This window comes from Nicotiana tabacum, chromosome 5, assembly GCF_000715075.1.
Source record: "Nicotiana tabacum cultivar K326 chromosome 5, ASM71507v2, whole genome shotgun sequence".
In the NCBI taxonomy this organism is placed as follows: Eukaryota; Viridiplantae; Streptophyta; class Magnoliopsida; order Solanales; family Solanaceae; genus Nicotiana; species Nicotiana tabacum.
The window spans coordinates 144444076-144469510 of NC_134084.1; the positions used below are offsets into that span (position 1 = coordinate 144444076).

The following is a 25435-nucleotide window of genomic DNA, read 5'->3' on the forward strand; positions in this document are numbered from 1 at the left end:
TTTTTAAGAACTAAAAAGATTTGCGCCAAAATAACAGATGCCAAGAAGAACAAAAGTCCTTGGACACGTAATGAATCTTGAAGTACTATTTCTGCATCTCCCTAACCAAATCCGCCTACATTAGGATTACTCATTAATAGTTGATCAAATTTGATAGATTCGCCCTCGGAAACAAGAAGTTCTGGTCCGGGAGGGATAATATCAACCACTTGACGTCCATCCGACGCATCCGTTATGGTTATCTCATACCCACCCTTTTCTTTTCGTATGATTTTGCTTACTATACCTGCTGCTGTAGCATTATAAACAGTATTGTTACTCTTGCTGCCGTCGGGATAAATCTGACCCCTTCCCCTGTTCCCGCCTACGTATATAGGATATTTTAAGAAGTGAACATCCTTCTTAGTAGCAGGGTCCGGGGAAAGAATAGGGAAGGTTATTTCACTATATTTTTGACCAGGGACAGGGCCTATCACAAGAATATTTTTTTTATTGGGGCGATAGCTCTGAAAAGACAAATTGCCAATCTTTTCTTTCATCTCGGGAGAAATACGATCGGGAGGAGCTAATTCAAACCCCTCCGGTAAAATAAGAACAGCCCCCACGTTCAACCCCCCCCTTTTACCATTAGCAAGAACCTGTTTCAGTTGCATATCATAAGGAATTCGAACAACTGCTTCAAATACAGTATCAGGAAGTACCGCTTGTGGAACCTCAATCTCCACGGGCTTATTAGCTAAATGGCAATTGGCACATACAATACGCCCAGTCGCTTCTCGTGGATTTTCATAACCCTGCTGTGCAAAAATGGGATATGCACTTGAAATGGATGTCCGAGTTAAGATATATATCATGAGCGATACGGAAATAGATCGAGTAATCTGTTTCTTTAGCCAGGAAAAAGCGCGGATGAACGAGCATGCCTGGTTAAGCAGTTGAAAGAAAAGTACGACGATGAGGTCGCGAGATTAAATAAAAGGGTCATTGCCACGGAAAACAAAATGATCAAACAGGCGAAAGATTTCAAGGTTGAAAGAGAACATTGTTATACAGCATTGGCACAATTAGAAATGGACTTACAACAACTTCAAGAACAGAATCATAAGGCCGAGCAAACTTTGTAAGCCAGGGCCCAGCAAATCGGGCGTTTGTTGTAAGAAAAAGGAGTCATAAGAGAAATAATTAGAACTATAGCCGATTACATTGTTGTGAAGTGCCAAGCCTGTGAGGATATGACTCGCACCACCTTCTTCGCAGCGGTGAAGATATTTGTTAAACAGATAATGAGTGACCTGGATAAACTTCAAAGGGATCTTGCATATAGGCCCGCGGCGAGACCGAATGATGTCCCTCATGCACCAGGAGCATTAATGTATTCATGATTTTTCATTTGAGTATGTATTTCCTTTTCCGTTAAAGTCTGTCAGTTGTTTTGAGTCTGTATTTTCTTTCTGCGGGAGTCTGTTAGTTGTTTTCGAGTCTATATTTTCTTTTGTGGTAATATGATAGTCTATATTTGGAGTCGGTATTTCGTCCTTGCATCAGAGTCTGTTAGTTTCTTTTGGAGTCTGTTGGTTTTGAGTCTTTGTAATCAAAGCATTTGCTTCTTGTGAAAACTGAAAATCCCAAAATATTTTTACTATTTACTTTCACACTTATCTTCCAGAACTACGCTCGGTCTGATTCATGCGGGGTCATTATACGTAGGCAATCTCCATAGGATTCGACCATAACCAAAAGAAAAAAGAATAAAACGAAAAAGAGAAAGGAAAAACAAGAGAGAAAAAGAAAAGAAAAGAGAGAAGAATAAGAAAATCAAGAGAAAGAAGCAAAACAAGAGGGAAATGAGAGGATAAAAACCAAGAGAAAGCAAGGGCAAGAGTGAAAACACAAAAATAAAAAAAAAAGAAAAAAGAAAAGTCGGGATGACGCAAGCATCCGATCAAATGCATAATAGAAACGGTTAACTACTTAGGTGCATTCATTCCCCAAATGTGCGGTTACCAATCTGTTAAAGCCCTAATTGATGACAAGGTTGTTGTTGATATATTGAGTCCAGGTAGGTGGTTAGTTGATTGGCATTCTGGAAACTCACTCATACAACACCCGATCAAAAGACAGGCTAAATATAGCCAACCAAGAATTGGAGGCAAGTATTGTCGACCCGTCAAAAGAGGTGGAAGAATTGGATGTTAATGCGATGAAGTAAGAGATGTATAAGTTAAAGCAACAAATGGCTGAAATGTACCAGGCCTGGGCAAAGGGTCATCCACCATCGGTTTATCCCGCTAACCCTGCGTATATCCCACCATCAGCTCAACCTCAGGAGCCTCCCACTGTGAACTCATCTCCAGCCTTTCCCCTCTACCAACAATGCTATGGAACCACTTCCCATACTTCTCAAGCTCCACCACCCAAACAAGTCTCATACCCTCCTCCACCAGTCACTCCTGTTTTTGTGGCACCTACACCTACTGCATTACACTGATCTTCCAGTGAACCTCTGTTCCAAACTCACGACAACCAGTATTTTCCCCTGAACCCACCTTCAAAGTTCCGGAACCGTACTCTTACACCCCTCATCTTGATCTCCCGATAGAGACCAAGAAGCCACCCAAAAATCCCGAACATGAGGAGATGATCAGAAAAGTCAAAAGCTTGGAACAATCGTTTAGAGATATGAGGGGTTGGGAGGTCAAGTAAGTGTGGCCTATAAGGATTTATGTCTGTTCCCAGATGTTCAGTTACCACCAGGGTTCAAGATGCCTAAGTTTAACCTGTACGACAGGCATGGTGACCCAGTAGCACACTTAAGAGGATTTTGCAGCAAGATGAGAGGGGCAGGCGGAAGAGATGAATTATTGATGGCATATTTCAGCCAAAGTCTGAGCGGATCGGCATTAGAATGGCATACCAGACAAGATCACAATAGGTGGTACACATGGGACGATTTGGCTCAAGCCTTCGCCTGTCATTTTCAGTACAATCTTGAAATATCCTAGACCGTCTGTCATTGAAAGAGATTGAGAAAAATCCTAGTGAGAGTTTCAGGGAATATGGATTCCGTTGGAGGGAGCAAGCAGCGAGGGTGATCCTCCGATGAAAGAAAGCGAGATGGTTGATTATTTCTTGCAAGCCTTGGAGCCCACTTATTTTGGTCATTTGGTGTCAGCAGTGGGCAAGTCCTTTAATAAGGTGGTAAAAATGGGAGGCATGGTAGAAAAGGGACTCGAGTCTAATAAACTCATGAGCTACTCAGCAATTAAAGCAACCACCCAGGCCATCCAAAATGGTACTGGGGGTGTACTCGGGAAGAAGAAGAAAGAGGATGTTGCGACAATTGAGTCGGGAGCTTGGGCCAGATCCAGGAACCTTCCATGTTACTACAACCTACCTTGACCCTATCACCAAACTTACCCCCACACTCCATATAGCCCGCCACAACACTACTACCCACCGCCAGATCCCCATTTTTCCGTCCATCATGCACAAACCTATACCCAACCTCCTGCTCATGCATAATGGCGTGCGCCAGCTCCACAAAATTCATACCCAGCTCCACAAAGTACCCATCCACCCCCAAGAGCCTATAGAAATCCCCTTGGAACAGGTTTTCGGCCAAATCAAGCCTTTAAGAATGAGAGGTTGCAGAAGCAGAAGACTTTCACTCCATTGGGAGAATCAGATACTAGTCTATTCCACAGATTGAGACAGTTTGGTATGTTGAATCCGATCGAGGCTAAATTGCCAAATCCCCCTCCCAGAAATCTTGATCGCTCGATGAGTTGTGACTACTGTTCAAGGGCCCCGGGTCATGACACAGAGAAATGCTGGAAATTGAAAACAGATATTCAAGAGCTCATTGATACTAATCGGATTGAGGTCCAAGCCCCGGAGGAACCCAATATCAACCAGAACCCGTTGCCGTCCCATCATAAGACAAATATGATTGAGATAGTGCATAAGGGAGGGGAGCCTAAGAAGCCTTCACAAACTGTCATGATGATTCGGGCTAGTGAAGCCAAGCCGTTTGAAAAGTCAACAAGTGAGAAGTATATGATCAAGTTGAACGGGGCAAATAATGAACCATCTGTGGAGGTCAAGAAGGGGTCCTCAAGTGACGTTGTAGGAAAACATAAAAGAGCAAAAGTGGTTGTATCAGGAGTGACGAACAAGCTTGTAGTAATTGTGAAGGGTGCCCGCACAGATCCTGTCATTATCAAACCGGTAACTCAATTACCGATAGTCAACAGCAAGGCAGTCCCATGGAATTATGAATGAGTGACAGTGACTTACAAGGGGAAAGAGGTTAAAGAAGAAGTTTGTGGGACCTATGGATTGACTCGATCGGGGAGATGCTTTGCCCCCGAAGAGTTGAGAAAAGCTAAGACCTCCAGAGATAACCCAGTGTTGGTGAAGAAAGTTGTGACCGAGGAAGAAGCAGAGGAATTCCTGAGAAGGATGAAGGTGCAGGACTATTCCATTGTGGAGCAGTTAAGGAAGACACCGGTTCAGATCTCGCTATTGTCATTATTGATCCATTCAGACGAGCACCGTCGGGATTTGATGAAGATCTTGAATGAGGCCCATGTTCCTAACAAAATCTCAGTAAACCACCTGGAAAAGATAGCTAACAAGATATTTGAGGTAAATAGAGTCACTTTTTATGATGATGAATTGCCCGTGGAGGGTACTAAGCACAATAGAGCCCTCTACCTGACGGTGAAATGGGAAGATTCTGTGGTTACTTGGGTACTGGTCGACAATGGTTCTAGCGCGAATATTTGCCCCCTCTCTACTCTGAACAAGCTGAAGGTGGATGATGAAAAAATTCATAAGAACAGTATCTGCATTCGAGGATTCGACGGTGGAGGGAAAGATTCAGTCGGGGACATAGTGCTTGAACTCACAATAGGGCCATTTGAATTTACTATGGAATTCCAGGTGCTCGATGTGGCTGTTTCTTACAATCTGTTGTTAGGACGACCCTGCATTCATGCTGCCAAAGCGGTCCCGTCTACTCTGCATCAAATGGTCAAGTTTGAATGGGATCGACGGGAAATTGTTGTGCACGGCGAAGATAACTTGTGTGTTCCCAATGATGCCATTGTTATGTTCATAGAGGTTGAAGACGACGAGGGACCATGGGTTTATCGAGTTTTTGACATGGTATCAGTAGATAAAATTCAAGAAGGGAAGTGCGGGCCAATTCCAAGGGTAGCTGCCGCATCAGTCATGGTAGCCGTTGAAATGTTGAAAAATGATTTTGTACCGTGCAAGAGTTTGGGTGCATCTCTGCAAGGTATCGTACAGCCGGTTTCTCTTCCTAAAAACTTGGATACATTTGGTTTGGGGTTCAAGACCACAGTCGTAAACGTGAAAAGATCCAGAAAATGAAACAGAGAGCATGGGCCCTTCCAAAGCCAGTCCCGCGTCTTTCCAGATCTATTGTAAGGCCTGGTACTAGAAAGCGGCTAGTAACGACAGTTCCCAGTTTGGTGGTTGATATGGATGGAGATTTGATGGAAAAGTTCTAGAGGATATTTGACGAAGTGAACATGTTAGAGGCTGGAGAGGGTTCGAGTGAGACAGATGTGCAATTTGTTGGGCCCAGTGCAAAGATTAATAACTGGGAAGCTACTCCTCTCCCCACCCGGAAGGAGTTTTGGTAGTTTGCTTTGATTTTCTTTCAGTTTATCTGGATTATTCCAAGGTTGTAATTCAAATTCTATGTTCCGTCCATTTGGATGTATAAACCTTGTTATCCTTAATTTCAATGAAATGCAATTTCCATTTTTTCTTCCTTCCTGATAGTTTTATTTTTGTTTTTCTTTTCTTCCTTGTACAGTTCTTTTTATGTTGGCTTCAATGATATGACATGCATGAGAAATCTCCGGCTCAGTCTTAAAAGCCAATCTAATTTTGAAATAGTAATTCAATAAATAAAATGTGATGTTGAATCGGAATATGACGAGGATGAAGCCTTTGAAGAGATTAGTAAAGAATTAAGCCATTTTGAAGAAAAGCCCAAGCCTAACCTAAGTGATACAGAAGCAATCAATTTAGGGGACCAAGATAATGTCCGGGAAACTAAAATAAGTGTCCATCTTGAACCACAACTCAGAAAGGAGATAATTACAGCATTGTTCGAGTATAAAGATGTTTTTGCATGGTCCTATGATGACATGCCAGGTTTAAGCACTGACTTGGTGGTTCACAAATTGCCCACTGACCCGGCATGCCCTCCTGTCAAGTAGAACCTGAGGAAATTTAAAACTGATATAAGTGTGAAGATCAAGGAAGAGGTCACCAAGCAGTTTGATGTAAAGGTCATTCGGGTCACTCGGTATCCCAGTTGGTTAGCCAATGTAGTGCCTGAGCCAAAAAAGGATGGCAGGACTAGGGTGTGTGTTCATTATCGAGATCTTAACAAGGCAAATCCCAAGGATAACTTCCCACTGCCGAACATCCATATATTGATCGATAATTATGCCAAACATGAGATTGTTTCTTTTGTGGATTGTTATGTGGGCTACCATCAGATCTTAATGGATGAGGAGGACGCAGAAAAGACAGCATTCATCACGCCATGGGGAACGTATTGTTATCGGGTCATGCCATTCGGTCTGAAAAATGCTGGGGCAACCTACATGAGGGTAATGACGACCATATTACACGACATGATACACAGGGAGATCGAGGTTTATGTAGATGATGTGATTATAAAGTCCAGAAAGCAGTCTGACCATGTCAGAGATCTGAGAAAGTTCTTCCAAAGGCTTCGCAGGTACAATCTCAAGCTCAACCCTACAAAATGTGCATTCGGTGTCCCGTCTGGAAAGTTGTTGGGATTTATAGTCAGCTGCTGAGGTATTGAATTAGACCCGTCAAAGATCAAAGCTATCCAGGAACTACCACCCCCAAATAACAAGACCGAGGTGATGAGTCTGTTGGGGAGATTGAATTACATCAGCCGGTTTATTGCTCAGCTCACGACAACTTGTGAGCCTATCTTCAAACCCTTAAAGAAAGATGATGTAGTTAAGTGGACAGATGAATGTCAGGAAGCATTTGATAAGATAAAGGGGTACTTGTCAAACCCACCTGTGTTGGTCCTGCCAAAATTAGGGAGACCTTTAATTCTGTATTTGACGGTCTTGGACAATTCATTTGGATGTGTGTTAGGACAGTATGACATCACCGGCAGGAAGGAGCAGGCCATATATTATCTCAGTAAGAAATTCACATCTTACGAGGTTAAGTACACTCATCTTGAGAGGACGTGTTGTGCCCTAACTTGGGTAGCCCAGAAGCTGAAACAATATTTCCCATCTTATACTACTTACCTCATCTCTCGCTTGGATCCATTGAAGTATATCTTCCAAAAGCCTATGCCCATGGGAAGGCTCGCAAAGTGGCAGATCTTGCTCACAGAATTTGACATTGTCTACGTGACCCGTACTGCGATGAAAGCACAAGCGTTAGCCGACCATTTGGCTGAGAATCATGTAGATGAAGAATACAAACCTTTGAAGACATATTTTGTTGATGAAGAGGTAATGCACATTGAAGACTTGGAACAGAGTGAAAGGCCAGGATGGAAGCTTTTCTTCGATGGGGCCGCTAACATGAGAGGCGTTGGGATAGGAGCGGTACTTGTTTCTGAAACAGAGCATCATTACCCTATTACGGCTCAGCTTCGGTTCTACTGTACTAACAACATGGCTGAGTACGAGACATGCATTTTAGGTTTGAGGATGGCTGTGGATATGAGTGTCCAGGAAGTCTTGGTCTTGGGTGACTCGGACCTTCTGGTGCACCAGATTCAGGGAGAGTGGGAAACACGAGATTTAAACCTCATACCGTATCGACAATGTTTACATGATCTTTTCCAGCGATTCCAATCAATAGAGTTCAGGCATATTCCGAGGATTCATAATGAGGTCGTTGATGCTTTGGCTACTCTGGCGTCAATGTTACATCCTTCGTGTTTCCGGGCAAAGAGAGGCAGCTGTGAGCACGTGATTTTTGCCCTATACGAATTACTCCCATAAATTCAACACAAAATAATTTCTTTCAGTATTTGCAATTTTGTGGAATTTGGTAGCATTTTACGTTAATTGTTTGCATTTGGCTGTGCATGTTTATTTTATTCAATTAATGAAAAATACAAAAAAAATACTTGGCATTTGCATTTAGGGTTTAATTTTACATTTTAGAATTAATTAGAAAATTAGTTGTTTTATAAAATGGGAAAAATCACAAAGAAAATAGTTTAATTTGCACTTTTAATTTTAGCTTTCATTTTGAGTGTATTTTCTGTTAATTTGTTTTTAATTAATTGCGTTAATTATCATTTTAGGTTTAATTAGTTTTTTTTAAGTTCTAGAAATTAATTTTGATTGTTGATTAAATTTTGAAAAAAAGAAGAAAAAAAGAAAAGAGAAAAAAATGAAAGAAAGAAAGAAGGAAAAGAAGAGCAAAATTGGTTTGGCCTTCTTCAATTTCTCCCAGGCCCAATGCAATACCCGTCTAACCCAGTCCAACTCCCCAACCCAGTCCGTCTCCATTAATTAACCAAACGACGCCGTTTCTTTTCAATGAATCCTGGCTGTCGAGGTTTTCCAGATCCAACGGTGGATAAGCTGGGATCCTCTGGTATAAAAATGTCCTAACTCACCCCCCACTCCCTCTCATTGTCCCCGCACACCCTCAGAGAACCCTCGCCGCCTCCGCCGTGAGCCGTCTGCCGGAAATCATCTCCGCTGGCGGCGTTGGTCCAATCAATACCAAATTAACACCATAGATTTCCCTCCTTCTCCTCTTTCCAAATCTCCAAATCCCCACCCTCGAATCCCAGCCCAGCCTCTCGAATCCCCGCCCAGCCTCTCGAATCTTGAATTGAAAGGAATGACCGAAAACCTAACTCATCCGATTGGCCCCAAAATTACACCCCATGAGCCTCGTGACCCCCTCTTCCTAAATCACAGACCAGCTACCCTCGAATCGGACCCAAGCTCCTCGAATCTTAAATCTAAGTCAATCCCTAAAATCCCAAAAACCTCGAATTCAAGATTTCAGTAAGGATTTAGGTCTAGTTCGACTTTATTCATGTGTTCTTGATAAGAACACATGATTAATGTCAAACTTGGCCGGAAAATTTAAAGGTTCGAAGATTTTTACATTTCTTACGGTCCAGGCCATGGTTAGGTATTTTGTTCTTTACCTTTTGAGTTTTAATTTTCATGTGCATTTCCCTTCTAATCTTCCTCTGTTTCTTTTGTTTGTGTTTTGATTTTTTCTATTTTTCTGTTCTTGCAATCATTTCTACATGTGTTTCTTTTTAGGTTAATTAGTATCTTCATGAATGAGTGCAGTTTTATTTAATTTGCCCGTTTGTTTTAGGCCTTTGAAACCTTAGTTCAGAGAGTCTAATGACTCCGGTTGGCCTCCTTCTTTCCCTTCTTCATCGAATTTTCTGTGAAGTTCCGAGTCAAATTTGGGCCCAAAAGAAAAGGATTAGCCCAGAATTTGTAGACTCAGGCCAACACGGACTTGGGTCAATTTGACCCGTATTTGTTTGGTTTTCTGAAGCAAAAACAGGGTGCTTAAGGGGTAAAATAGGAATTGTAGATTAGGGAATCTGCAGTAACTGAATAGGGAAGCTTCTAGGAAGCTGGGGTGGGGCTATTTTGAATTCTGAAAATTAAACTAAGGGCACCTAGGCTAAAATGAAAATTTCAGAAGGGCCTAAGGGCAAAAATTATTTTCTTAAGGCTGCCCTACTTGCCTTGCCTATAAAGGCATCATTTCTTGCCTTTCAAGGCAGAGTTTTAAGAGCCAAAATACAGAAAAAACAAAGACATCTGAAAATTTGATAAAAAATTACTTTTCCATTGAATTTCTTCTGGGATTCTTGAGTCTTTTTTTGTTTTTTTTTTCTGAATTTATCTTTGATGCTATTTGAGGTTGAAAATGGTTTGAACTTGGGTAGTGAAAGATCTGCTTTAAGTTGGTTGATTGGTTTCTTTCTTGTGGATCGATTTCATTGCTGGTTTTGCTTGAATCTGGGTGGATTTCTGTTACTGTTGGCTGCTGATTTTTCATCCCCACTATCCCTCTTTTATCTCCGGGTATCTCCTTAGCCCATAAGCATTGACTGAATGTTGATCATGTAAATTGAGTGGGAATCCTATGGAATACAAGTGGTGTTTGACCTAGTTTTTCTCTGATTTCTTACTGTTTAATACCATATAGTAGATTTGTGATGATGGTTGTCAATTGAGCTGTTACTGGTATAGTATAAAATTGGATTTGTGTTTGGAATTAAAGGTTTAGTTTCAATGCTAAATAGCGTGTCTGGAAGGTGTATGAATAAGTTCTGTTGATGTTTTTATGACAGGTGAATCATGAATTTTAATTATTCAACTTCATGCTTGCTTTGTATTCTGGGTCATAGTCTTGTTAGTTTTCTGCTGGAACTCAGCGGATTTTAGTTTTGATGTTTTGAAGTGCTAGATGTTGGCTTGCATATGTATTGATTCATGCAAATACTGTTTTGGTAAGCATGATTACTACAGGTTTAAAGTTAAGATTCATGTTTGCTCAGTAGGATACTTCACAGATTTCCATCTACCATCTCGTCTAGATTAAACCAACTTTCGAGTAAAATGACTGTTTTTTTGTGAAGTTAATTAAAGATTGATTTCATGTCGTGACGAACCAATGTTTGATCTGGGAGCATTTGATTTATCCATCATTCCCTATTAAGATAGTTACAAATGTGAAGTCAAGCAGGAGTTTGCACATATGTATTTGGGCTCGGATGAAAAATGGATTTTGCTTCACGTTAGTTCACTCTCAATGTGTTGATTTCACTGCCTATCTTCTTCTTGCTTTCACATAAATTGATTTGGGGTGATAGATCATGATTTAGCGTAATGCAGAGTTCGGTATTTGGGCCCAATTCTCGTTAGCTAACTTAGTCCTTGAGGCTTTTCCTGCGGGGATCTGACTTCGTGCGGGGATCTGACTTCGGGCTGTCCCTCTAGTCCAAAAGTTTTAGAGATATTGGTTTCAAAACCAAGGTCAAGGCTGAAACCATTTCCCCAAGCCCATTAGTAAATAAGACATCACGTACATATGGATTAGAACAATGCAAATGGAATGTCACTTGGGGGAGGGAAGTTCATTTTGCATTTAAATAGATCATGACCGTAGTTTAACTGAGGAGAGCCATGATAGGTGAACGATTAGTTTATGGCCCTCACGAGTTGGCATCAAAACCCGTTAATTAGAATAATTCTAGGTATGTCATACCAAACAAAATGACAATTGTATAGCCCTTGTTTTAATTAAGTTTGTTTTGATCCTTAGAATTCAAGGCGTGCCATTTAGCGAATTTTCATGGCTCTCGCAAAGTTGCAAACGCGTAGTTACTTTAGGCGTGTTATTTTAATAATTTACCTTCCTAAACTCGGGTGCGCATTTACGTGACCCAAATCCAAATCTCAATGATGTTAAAATATGTCGAAGACTGCGGGTGCATTTATGTGACGTGGTTCAAGACGTGTTTTAATAGCGTTGCAATATTCCTAAAATGACTAAAAGCGGTTAAAGTTTTAAAATGCACATAGGTTTAAAATGTACTAGAATCAGATAATTAAGCTGAATATAACAGTTGAGCGAACGCGCTAGAACCACGGAATTCGGGAATGCCTAACACCTTCTCCCGGGTTAACATAATTCCTTACTCGGATTTCTGGTTCGCGGACTGTTAAACAGAGTCAAGTTTTTTCTCGATTGGGGATTCAACCGGTGACTTGGGACACCATAAAATTATCCCAAGTGGTGACTCTAAATCTTTTAATAATAAATCCCGTTTCGATTGTCACTTTAAGTTGGAAAAAAACTCCCTCTTATACTCCCTTCTCAGGAAGTGTAGTAAAAAGGGAGGTGTGACAGTTGTATTTTGCAAATGCGGTAAGAAATACTTATGAAGTTGTTTGTCTTTTTAATATGCCATATCTAAATTAATACTTGTATGCCTTAATTTTTTCAGAGCATTCTGTTCTTAGAGTAATATATCAATTAATTACTCTTGGAATAATATAACAATTAACTACTTATTACAGTATCCAATTAGATTTGATCATAATTCATTAATTATGTATTTGTTCATCTAAATATGACTTTGGAATTGCAGATATGGCACCTAGGGGGAGGTGGAGCATGTAGATATGCTGAAAACAGGAATGTAAACACGCTGAGATCTCCTGAGATGTTGAGTCCCACATTTAATCAGTCACCATTATCACCTTAACCTCCAGTTATAGAAACACCACATTCGGATGCAGCTATAAACAGATCCTTACCATCTTTATCTTCTGATCTTGGTACACCTGGAGATGAAATCCAAACAACAAGTTCGTCAAACACAATTGGTGGTAACCGTATCCCAATTACAATCGTCCTTGGAGGGTAAGAGTACAAGTGTCATCTATTTATATTTATTTATTTATTTTTATTTCGTGCTTATCTGGTGTGTAACAGTGCATCTTTGCAAAGTTATGTAAAGTCATACCTGATTGTTTAGCATCTAAAAAAATAGATACATATTTAGACTATTGGGATAGACATGTTGAGGCATAATTTATTATAGCATGCAGTTAACGAAATCTTTTTTATCTTTTTTAAATGGTACGTAGGACAAGCACTTCAAATGAACATGTCATTTGATTTTCTACTCTAACAGTAGGGTGCTCTTATCCAAAAAACTAAAGAAAGCAGGGAAGTTCTTATCTTTTTCAATATGACTAGACAATGACTCTAGATGAATATGCTCATGAAATCGTCTTATAGAAGAAAGCTTTTCTATTTTATTTTATATGAAGTAAGACTTGGTCTTATTAGGAAAACTTTTGGAATAATGTATATGATTTTCCAATATGAGTGCATTAATGTGGTCTTCGTTGCATACCAAAATCTTAATTCCTTCATATTAACTCTAGTTAGGAGGTAACAACTCATTTACTGCAGTAATTGTGTAAAATAAATATATTACTTACACTTCACACAAAAAATATAAATTGGTTCATAAGAAGATGGGCAGAAGAATGTCCCTTTTGATGATTATTAAGCATCTCCTAAGTAATTCACGTTTTTTCTCAAATGCTTCTTGAAAGAATATGAAATCTTTAAATGAAATGGAGTAATAAAATAATTCATTTCTTATTTACTCAAGTCTGGACCAGGACAATCAAGTCGCTCGGTCTGTCACAAAAATCTTCAAGGAGAAACTGGATAATGAAGGACATAATTGGAAGTCTGTTACACCAGAGACAAAAGATTTCTATTGAGAAGAGTTTAAGGTAAAGTTATAGTACTAATTATCATTTTAATAATGGAATTTGTACATTTTAAATTTCTGTTGTATCAATCTTGTATTTCATCTGTTCTGTGAGCATTCCAGAAAATACTGGTTTGGGGCTTGTGACATCTCTGATTTGATTAATACTAGGGTGGGTAGCCAAACAAAATTTGGTTAGTAGTCTTCAATGTCGAGATGTATAGGAGATATCGGATAATTATGATGAACTAATAAATAAATGCATTAAAAGTATGCTTTAGTTGGCTATGGAGAATGCAGTTCTTTGCTTTGTTAGTTTCTAGACAGATAATTTCAATAGTTCGACCTAAAATGTGGGAGAAATCATGATATCGTGAATGAGCTCCTAATTATTTCATCTACTGCTATTAATTCTATCGGAATTAGACCGTTATCCATCTCTTACATCTTTGAGAAACCTTGTAATCATGATTAAGTCCTTATAGTTTGTCATATTGGTGCTTTTTTCTTCAGAATCCCCTTCTGCTGAGTACATATATGATACATTTATCAGAATTTCACGATACTTGAATTCCTCTCATTGCAATATTTTATTTTTGTTGCATAATTAGGGGAAAAAATTATAATCCATATATATAACAGTTTTTATAACGTCCAAGACTTCTTAGTTATAGTACTTTTATGTTGCTATAAATACCTACACATCAGTAATGCAAGATAAAAGGATGAAAATAGAAAACTTAATACTTTAATATTATACTAGTTAGTTTCCCTTTCTGCCAAATGTACAAATGTCATGAAGTAACTAATGCATTAATTATTTTAAGATCTCATATTTCCTTCAACTTCCGGAATATACATATGTTGAATTTTATAGGTTCTGGTCCAAGCATCGTCATTTATCAAGTACCTTGATAGAGCAATTCTAGGACTGCTATGTCCTGCGGCACCAGTGTCCGAGAAGAACTAGGGAAAATTTATAATGACCACAACAGTAAAGATGGAATAAGCATAAACTTTTGATCCCATATGTTGATAATAATTGTCTCGCAAAGGTTTTTTCTATCTTGAGGGATCACAGTTCTTTCTTAATATTTGGTTGGTGATCTCTGTTTTTAACTTGATTTCTAGATCAGTAATTTTTTTTCTTTAGCTAGGCTAGAAGACCCTTCTCATTTCTTTTAGATATTTGGAGCTATTCTTTTTTTTTTCAAATAAGATCGATAATATTTGGAGTTCCCTTTATCTTTCTTGAGCCGAGGATCTACTATACTGGGTAAGTTGTCGTTGTTGTTGTTGTTATCAATATCTTGTATTATTTTTCATTTGATCTTCTCAAACAGAAACAATTTCAATGGGACACTGCAATTGAAGGTGCCATAAAGGATAAGTTTATGAGCAAATGTGCAGAACGATACAAGGGTATGTTATCTGAAGTAAGAGCTTGTGAGAAGAAGCGCAAACATATTCCAGTATCTATTTGGGAGAGCTGGAAGCCTCACTGGGAAACTGAGGCTTCTAAATCTACGTCTGCGCAATGCTCAAGGAATCGACTAAGTGAAAAAGGTGGTGAAGGGTATGGTCCCTCACGCCATACAAAAGGCTCCAGAGCTCACCGAGAACATGCAAGACTACTAGTATATTCATTTTTCTTTAGCCAAGTTAGAATATCTCCAAAGCTAGTGATTATGTATTAATATAGTGAACTTGATTTTCAATTTTAGGCTAAAGAACTAGGAAGACCAGCCCATCCACATGAGCTTCTGAAGAAGACACATGTCAAGGCGAACAAGGAGTTTGTGGACTAGAAATCTAAGAGCACATATGTAAGTTACTATAGCTTGGCTGTCATTTTTTGGCACGTAAAAGTAAAGCACCTATCTTGGAAATTACATATCTCCTATTACCAATTTTGAGTGAGTGATCCCCAAAATTGGTCTTACAATTTGAACTAAGAAATGTAAAAACCTATAACCTATAATAGTATAAACAAAATATAATATAAACTAGCCATATGGATATAAATCGCATGAGCACCCACTGTCTTCAAATTTGATTCGCCTTCTTCCAAGAGCTGGGCAGATGCTTGTAGCGCTTTGAACAATTTATTGACATCTTCATTATTTGGCTTGAAAGCGTAGCACAAACTTTGAGCACTAATCCAAATGAAAACAGTACATCCTTCAGTTCACACGATATTCGTGCTTTTGTGTGATTCCTTGTTGATTTGTTGAAACTCATCTTGATACTCCATTGCATCCTTTTATGTATTCTGTTAACTCCCCATATTTGGTAAATATTTTGTGAATCACCTCCCACATTTGAAACTTCGAGTTATCCAGGTCTATAGCACAATAAGTTTCCTTTATGATTATATAGTGTACCTTCCTAGAATGTAGTGATGTCCAGTACAATATCAATGTATTATTCCCATGAATCACATCCTGAGAAATTATACATATGTAATACAGTGCATATGCCCTTCTGAGAGCCCTCCAAATGTAGCTTCCAAAGTCAGTCAGGAGCGTGGCCAAAGAACTAGGCAATGGCTTTTCTCTAAGATGCAGTAAATGTGAGTCCCTCTTTTCTTTATGGAAAAATGGCAGAAACATAGTGGTTTGGACATGATTGTGTATTCTTAGCATATGCCCTCTGAGATTGAGAGCACAAATAGCCCTAAGTATTTTTTATTTACTCCATAGTTCCATGCTTATGCCTACTATCCAATACTCGTTCATGGGAGTGAGTATCAAGTGCTAATACTACCCAATGAAATTGTATCAAATGGTAAGGCATGGATACAATAGCTTTCCCTGCAAAAAAGAATACAATGTTAATATAAACAAGACCCACCATGTTCTCCTTCCTAAGGATTTGAACAAGGCAGGTATGTATGGTTATCTCCTCCCTCCATTGTGTTCACCTTCTCCTCCCCTTTCAATCTCTTGCAACTCTTATTCTTAAGTATGGGCATTGAAGTTTATCGTTATTCACAATCCTTTTCCTGTACTATCCAGTTGTGCAAAAGAATCACACTCCATAGGACCTACATCAAGAGCATTATTAGCTAAGTTATCAGCCAGTTTGTTATCTCCACGATACATATGCGTTATGATAGCGTTACACTCCTATAACAACTTCCTTATTTCCTCCACATGCTCTCAATTCCCCATGGTATACTCCACCTTCCTTCAATGACATTTTTCAATAGCATAGAATCTGTTTGCACCCAAGTAGGAGATAGCAACTGAGCTTTACAATACCTTAGTACATGAAGGATAGCTACTGCCTCTGCTTCTGTGTTTGTAGTTTCATGAATCTCCTACCCATGTACATAAATAATATCCTCTAATGCATCTCGTATATAGTAACCAATTGAACTCTTGCCTGGGTTCCCTCTCGTAGCACATCAGTATTCAATTTTAGTCATCCTTCTCTAGGAAACTCCCAGATGATTTATAAATCTGCACATATAAGCTGTATAACATGTCACTGTTGAAAATTATTACTTCTTTATCTGAAAGTATAACAAATTGATGACGAACAAGTAATGCAATTTATAGGAAAAAATTGTTGTGTACATCAAAACAATTGTCTTTAAGGTGTTGTTATTGACATTTGAGTTTTCAGTTTTGTTGCCTTTATGACTCTGTTCTTGATGTTTTCTCTTTCAAAATATATTATTATAGAGTTTATATCATTTTTTTTTGTTCAGGATACCATAATGTCGAAAATTGCGTCTGCATCTCAGCCTGAAGATGGGTCCAGTGAACCTCCTGAAGTTGATTACTCACAAATTTATTTGGAGGAAGTCGGTGTTAAGAAGACGCGCATTTATGGTCTTGGTTCTCAAGCTCCTTTCTATGGGCATGTTGGTGCATCCTCCAGTTCGATATCTCCACTTCAAGATATAGACTTTAATGCTCAGGTGAATGAATGTGTCGGGCATCGTTTGCAAGAAATTAAGGAAGAGATGAAGCATGAGATGAGATCAAAGATCAGACAAGAGATTAGACAAGAAATGAGAGAAGAAATGCGAGAAGAACTGCGTGAAGAAATGAGACACGAAATGCAACAAGAGGTGCGTGAGCAAGTTGATCTACTACTCCAAAATCGTCTGTCTGTCCTAATAGGTGGCTTACCTACACCGCCTTCTCGTAGACATGACTCGTCGTCAAATGACACGATTTAGATTTATTTTAGCTTCTTTTATGTTAGACACGTCTTGGATTCTGCTTTCAACTTCATGATAGATATTATTATTATTTATAAAGTTCTAGTATGTTTTTTGTTTTGTTTAATATTTGTAATAGTTGGTAACACATTTACAATTTGTTAGTAAATTTTATGACGAATTACTAACGTAAATTTTAAAAATAAATAACCATATTTGCTAACGAATTTGAAATTTACTTGTAAATTACCAACAATTTCTTAAACAGAACTTTTCCATAGATAAAATTACCAACCGATTGCCAATGTACTTTTAAAAATATACTATCGGATTTAACAACCAAGTTGGTATCCATTAGTATAGTTGCTAACGAAATATAAACGAAATTTTTCTTGTTACTATATTTACCAACCATTTACAAACACAATTTAAATAATGAAAACCCAATTTTACTAATTCATTTTCTATCTGTTAGTAAAGTTACTAATGGACTTCCAACCGAATTTTGGTTAGTAAATTACCAACGGAAATCTTGGACTCAAGATTCAAAAATTATCAACAAATTTATTTGGTGTTTACTAACTGATTTTTAGTTGGTAATTTTACCAACAAATTCAAACTGGTTGGTAAAATTTACCATCGAGCCTTTTAGCAACGGATCAATATCCGTTGGTAATCTGTTAGTAATTCAAATTGCCAACCAATTTGATCAGTTTACCAACAATTTTTTTGGTTGGTAATTGGGGTTTTTTTGTAGTGTAAATACTGAAATATTATAATGGATAATATTAATTGTTACGCGATGAACAATGATTATGGAATATTATGTATAATAACTACCTTCTTTATGAGCGTTTTTGTTTAAAAGTCTCTTATCCATGTATTGTTAATACATGTTTGGTTACTTACATTGTATACCACGTAAAATCATAATGTATAAATTCTTTAAATAATTTATGCCGGTATATATTTTAGTTTAATACCTTTAACCAAATACTGTATTAGTTACACGAGAATTATTATTTTTAACCGGCCGACAAAATACTCATTAATTATGTTGAAACATTTTTCTTCCTATGCAACTGACCAAATATCATACTACATTACTTATGCAAAATCTTATGTAGAAATTACATATCTTTAGTAATGCATGTGACCAACCAAGTGAATCCCTCAGAGAATGTGGTGGTCTTATATGTCATGTTGAATGCATTGAAAAAAGTATATAGGTGTCTTCATAGTAGCAGTTTGTATGTATAACTTCACATATATAGCTCATTCTGGTATTTAGCATCTTAAAATTAAATTTTAAGTTTAGTACTCGTTACTTATTCTATGCAGCAAGGGAAACCAAGAGTTATAAAATAATACATGGGATGCAAATTGTTTGTCTTAGAGATATGATTAAACTATAAGAGAGGAATTAATTAATTTGAGATAAAAGGCCAGTCTTGGAGCTTTAGACAATCATTCTCAATATTGTCGGGACCAAATGAACTTTTTCTACGTCCCATTTTTTTTTTTTTTTTTTTTTTGGGGTGTGTGTGGGGAGAGAGTGGGGTGGGGGGGGGGGGACAAGAAAGGAAACAATGTTGGTATAAGATTACTGATTACAGGCTTTACTTTCTAGACTTCAGTGGATATAATATTTTGTGAAAAAAGTGTAGTTACATATATTGAGTGGAAGAGAATCCGACACTCTGGCTAAATTACAATGTTCAAACTACTCTAGGGCAAAGCAGTTTAGCAGAGTTTAGTGAAAATATAGTCGAGACGGATTAAAGATTTAAATTTAATGAGTTCAATTTTTAAAAAATTTTAACATTGAATTTATTATAATGTTAAAATTATATGTTCAAATCTAATATTTATTGAGATTTTAGTTTTTTACATACAAATTTATACTTCCTGTCAAAAGTTATAGGTTTAGTTGAACTTGTGACTGAAAGGCTATATCTGCCATGAAGAGAAGTAGGGATAAGAGTTCTTAGAAAGATTGATACAAATAATGTGATGAATATGAATAAGGACTTCATTGAGTGTGACTCTTGTTTGAGTAGTTGGTTGCCGCCTAAAACTCTTAGACTTAAAATAGCCGACGAATATATAATATATGTATAAATGTGTATAATTAATATATAATCTATGATTACCGACGAGAAAAAGTAAATATTGAATCTGACTGGCTATCTGTGTAACAATTCCAACATAGATCTAACAATCAAGGAATTTTTACCGAACTATACTATAATAAAAACTTATTTACTTATATTCTTTATGTTATGTATTTTTTAATAAGTATCTAAGTTTTTTTTTTTTATAAATTGCATACATTGCTCCTTAAATGACTCTCACCCCATTATTAGTGCCTTCAATATAATTAAGGTATTCAATTACATCATTTCCTTTTTTTTCCCTTTTCTTCTTCTCTCTCTTTTTTTTTCACATCAAAATCCCTTAATCTACGCCTATAATCTCCATCTTTTCTCTTTCCACCATTGCAAACAACTTTATATTATTAAAAAATTATCAATTGCATCGTTCTTTTGCTGGGAGACTAGATAACACTGAAAATGAAGAAATATTCAGGAATTATATGATAATTATACGATAACAGTATCATAATTGTAATAAAAATATTTTTTCCTAAAATATAATTGTATCATACTTGTATCACAATTATATCTAACTTGTATATGGTACATTAATACCCAAAATAATACCTAATACAATACTAATAAATTAATATATAATTATCATATATTTGTGATACAAATTGTGAAATTCATCACGAACTCACACGTGCTCATAACAATATAAAATAAATATATAATTATCATACATTTGTAATACATTTCCTTCAACAGTTATGATACATATATAATTACAATACTGTCGCGATACATTTCTGAAAAAATTATGAATTATGATTTTCATCTTCTTCAAGTTTCAATCACAACTCTACACTAAAAATCTAATATAATCGCATTATAATTATATTAATATTGTATCAAGTATTTTTGGGGGTATTGATATGTCATATACAAGTCATACACAATAAAGGTTTTTAGATAGAAAGAAAACAAGATTCAAAACTTTCCCACAGCTTGATTCTAGAGCAATATTTCGAATTTCGACTGCATTATATCAATAAGAAATAGAGATTTCGGGCGATTAGAAAGAGAGAAATTGAGTTTGAATCCCTTTGAAAAATGAAAAGAATCGAAATTTGGGGGGGGGGGGGGGTTATAAAAAAAGAGAGAGAGAGAGAGATTTTAGTGATTATTAAGAAAGAAAGAAAAAAATATTTAACATCATTTGGAAAAGAAACAGAATCTTAAATATAGGGGTTATTGGAAATTGGGGTGGATGTCGTGTAACTGGTAGGCTAAAATTAAGGGATTTTGATTTATTTTTTTTCTTTTTTATGATTTTGTATATAACTAGTAAATATAGATGTACAAAATAATTAATAATACTTAAATAAAAATAATAAATAGGTTTCTATTATATTATAGCTTGGTAAAAATCCCAACCATCAAACATCTTTATTCAGCAAATTCTACTAATCTTTTTCCTTTTTGAGGAAAGACGATTTTCACTAAGCCCTATAGAGCTTACTCTGTTACCTAGCAATTATGAATTTTTTCATATGGACCGTAATTCCGATCCATGGGTGGCCAAAACTGGGGAAACTTAAACAAATGTCTCGAATAATTTCAACTTACCAACCTCTAGCCATCAGTCATAGACTTACCAAAACTAGTCAATAAAAATTGAAAAACCAAATAATAGGGTTCTTTCTATCAAAGAATCACATGCAAAAATTACCTTCCATATTTTTAAGCATCATTAGCAACATTAGATACAATACGGAAAGGAAATTTCATGGACATGGTAGCAAATAAGTGATGAAAAACAAAAATCTATACAATATTCCAAAAATCTAAACAAAAAAGAAACTTTTTCAATGGGTATAGTTGAAATTCATTGAAAATATATAGATAAGTTTATATAAAAAATTTGAGGAAGATTGGAGGTGATTTGGACTGGTTTTGTATCAAAATTCGTAATTAAATCGAGTTCAAAAAAGTCTTCTGTGACATATGTATCACGCATGTATCTCACACACAGGTATACATGGATATACATGTGATACACAATTGATACACATATGATACATATGTGATACACAAATGATACACATATCATTTTTTTCATGTTCAGCTTTTACTTCGAATTTTCAATTCAAACCACCTCAAAACTTCACCAAATCATCCCAAAACTGAGATTCAAGCTCCTTAAGTTGTGCCACATCTATTCTAATAACACCCACTCAAAACAAAGCAAAAATTTGATATTTTTTTGCTACAAATAGCTAATTGGCTAATTTGGCTAATATTAGTATTATTTTATCAATTAGTCAATTTTTGTAATGAGCTACTTATAGATGGACATAGCTGGTAATTTCCGCCAAAACTGGTCCTTGGAACAAAGAAATGACCGAATCCCAACAGTTCGACAGATTACCTGAATAGGCCCATTGGACGCCTGATAAGAGAAGTCATTGCTATTTCACAATCCAACCGCAGCTGATCAGCCGATCCAATACCCTAACCCAGCCCGCTATACCTCATGCGTAAAAATCGTGTGGAGTAGCCACTTTTTAAAGTTGTATTTACTTTTTATCCAGTATTTTTAATGCTTAACAATAGTAATCATTAGTCTATTAAAATTAATACGAAAAGAATATGTTACCCTTTCTTCTATCTCTTTCAACTCGTTGGGTAATAAACTAGATCAGTTCATGATTCTCACGCAATGAACTTAACAAAAGCAACAAATGATCTAATATGAAAAAATCATGAACATCAAATATACATGTTGAATTGAATGATTTTCTTTCCTTTTGGCCGTGTCAGTCGTTTCGTTGGATGTTATTCTACTTATTGTGGAGGATGTGATGGTCTTCACATAACCCAATACTGTCAATGCCTTGATCAGTTGCAGTGCCGTAAAATCCACCAAAAGAACGATCATCTCCTAATTGAAAATCGAACTCTGCATAAAGGTGTGATGGATTGGACACAGTGTTTCGGTTTGTGATTTCTGTGATGTATTTTTTATTTTCTGCTACATTATGGATTCTAAACTTATAGTTACAAGTTCAAAAATTAAGGACACTTGGTCCTGAATTTCGAGTTTGTTCCAAGTTCAAAAGTTAAGGACACTTGGTCCTGAACTTAAAGTTACAAATTCAAATTTAAGGACACTTGGTCCTGAACTTAGACTAACAAGCTCAAAAGTTAAGGACAATAGGTCCTGAACTTACAATTACAAGTTCAAAAGTTAAGGACACTAGGTCCTGAAGTCCTGAACTTAGACTAACAAGCTCAAAAGTTAAGGACAATAGGTCCTGAACTTAGGCTAAGAAACCCAAAAATTAAAGATAATAGGTCCTGAACTTACAGTTACAAGTTCAAAAGTTAAGGACAATAGGTCATGAAGTCCTGAACTTAGACTAACAAGCTCAAAAGTTAAGGACAATAGGTCCTGAACTTAGGCTAGGAAGCCCAAAAATTAAGGACAATAGGTCCTGAACTTAATTAGACTAACAAGCTCAAAAGTTAAGGACACTCGGTCCTGAAGTCCTGAAGTTAAGTTCAAAAGTTAAGGACATGTAGTCCAGAAGTCCTAAACTTAGAGTTCAAGTTCAAAAGTTAAGGATATGTAGTCCTGAAATCTTGAAGTTAAGTTCAAAAGTTAAGGACATGGGCAGAAGGGTATTTTCGTCCGGGCAGTTAAAGTTTATTAAAGCAATGGTTAAAGAATAAAGATATTTTAAACAGTGGCTTAAAAGTAAAATACATGTGTTATTAGTGGCTAACCATGCACTTGGGTCAATCCGGCACATTTAGCACCCATAAATTTTGGAAAAATTAACCTTAATTATCACACACCCTACCGCTTAAACAAAAAATATCCCGTGAATGTATAATATATTTACAATCCATATATAATATATGTATATTGTATATAATTAGTATATAATCTACGTATATCAGCCAACTAGAAAAAATAAACGGTGAATCTTTGTCATGCACGCATTATAGTAAGTAAGAGGTAAATTGTTTCTTCTTATGCTAATGAAAGTACGTGTAACACCCCAGACTTTAGACAGAATTTCATATCGGTAAAACACAAAAAGAGATGTTGGGTATATAAGTTAACAAGCTTTAAACCATAGTGAGTCTGACGTTTGGAAAATGGAAATTGAAAGGAGATATATGTAACTTATATGCATTATTCTAAACAAAGTTTAATTACTTTTTATGATTGATCAAAATATTCCTTTGTTTCTTTCTCTGAATAGCCGTTTGATTCACAATAAATGACAGAAGTTTTATCTTATTTCGCTATTGATTACTTAGGACCATATTAAAAGATTCGTTCAAGCCAGAGTTTTCTCTCATTTGCTCTAGTTTCTACCTGTATATACACCAGTTTTTGTTCTTTAATTTAGTTTATTGTCACATCCTACTACTGAATTTTCAGGTGTTATTGTTAAGTTCCCTTTAAATAATGTACTGCCACATTAAAAACACTACCATTAATTCGAATGCTGGCCTTCATGCTAAAAATAGTACTGTATGTATTACTATCTTGCACTTGCAATTTTAACTAGGGAAAATATTTTCGCTGCATATACGAAAAGAAGGAAATCATTTTTATTCTAAATTTGCACGTCTACTCTGAAATAGTCCAGATATAATGAAGTAGAACTTAACTAGTATATCTTCTGAGTGACGTAGAGCTTAATTCTGAGAAAGAAGAATGGTTCTTTAATTAACACATAAAGAGAAGAGGACTCCAGCATTACTATTAGTGACGGATCGAAGATTTTAATTAAGGTCGTGGGTGCTCATTTCCTTTAACATATGCACAATTATTCTAACGCGACAGTGTAAAAAGTTAATGAGAAAACAACGGTTAATATTATTACTATCAAAATAGTCTTCTAATCATAAGTCACAGTGAACTTTGTACAAAGCATAAATGATAAGCATGGAAAAAAAATCCAAAATCCCTAAGCTAAATGTTTTCAGTCTCTAGCTTTAACAAAAATATAATCTTATTACTAGTAGTTATATATGTCTTCTTTCTTTTTTACTTTTCATTAGAAATATCATTTTCTTTCTTTGTGTTAGAGCCGAAAATTCAAGAAGCGGAGAAGGATTTGGTCGTTTGGTGTCTAATAGAAGCTAAATTTATCCTAAAAGTACTAATGAATGAGATAAAGCCTAAAGGAAATAGGAAAAATGACAAAAGAAATCTAAAGAAAAGGTCAAAGTATTAAAAAGAATGAAAGAAATAGTATGGAAGGTTGAGAGAGTTGACACCTATATATTAGGAGGAGGAACAAACTATATCAACATCAAAATCCCCCTTTTGCTAGTGCTTCTTTTCTCCTGTTTTCCTGTGCTTCCAAAGAATTTGAGTGTAATTATTTGCGTATGGGGTTGTTGTTAATTACAAGAAGGAAAAGGGAAAGCTGAATCTTGGCGAAGGATCCAATGCATCAAATATATATATAAAATTCATTAGGCCAGAACTTGGAAACGGTAGGAGTCTATTGACCGAGCGGAGTCAAGATTTTAACCTTATGAGTTCTGGATTTTGGAACAACGACTTCAAAGTGCTAATGATTGAGTTCTAAATTTAATATTTATAGATATTTCATGAAATCACAAAATACATTATTTGAGCAAAAGCTATTAGGTTCGACTAGACTCGTAGGACAGCTTGTGCCTCTGTCCCCGTCCCCGGTAAGGGATTAGTATTTACACCAATCTAATGATCATTACAAGACAAGTATTTTTCATATACGAATTTATATTTGATCATGATCGAAT

At 36.5% G+C, this 25435-nt stretch overlaps 1 long non-coding RNA gene across 1 annotated transcript; it reads left to right on the top strand.

The window, feature by feature from the left end:
* The first annotated feature begins 13159 nt into the window (after positions 1-13159).
* LOC107795443 (uncharacterized) lies at positions 13160-17651 on the top strand. Its single transcript, XR_012709285.1, has 2 exons — positions 13160-15174; positions 17064-17651. It is a non-coding gene; the product is annotated as an uncharacterized LOC107795443 (long non-coding RNA).
* The last annotated feature ends 7784 nt before the right edge of the window (positions 17652-25435 follow it).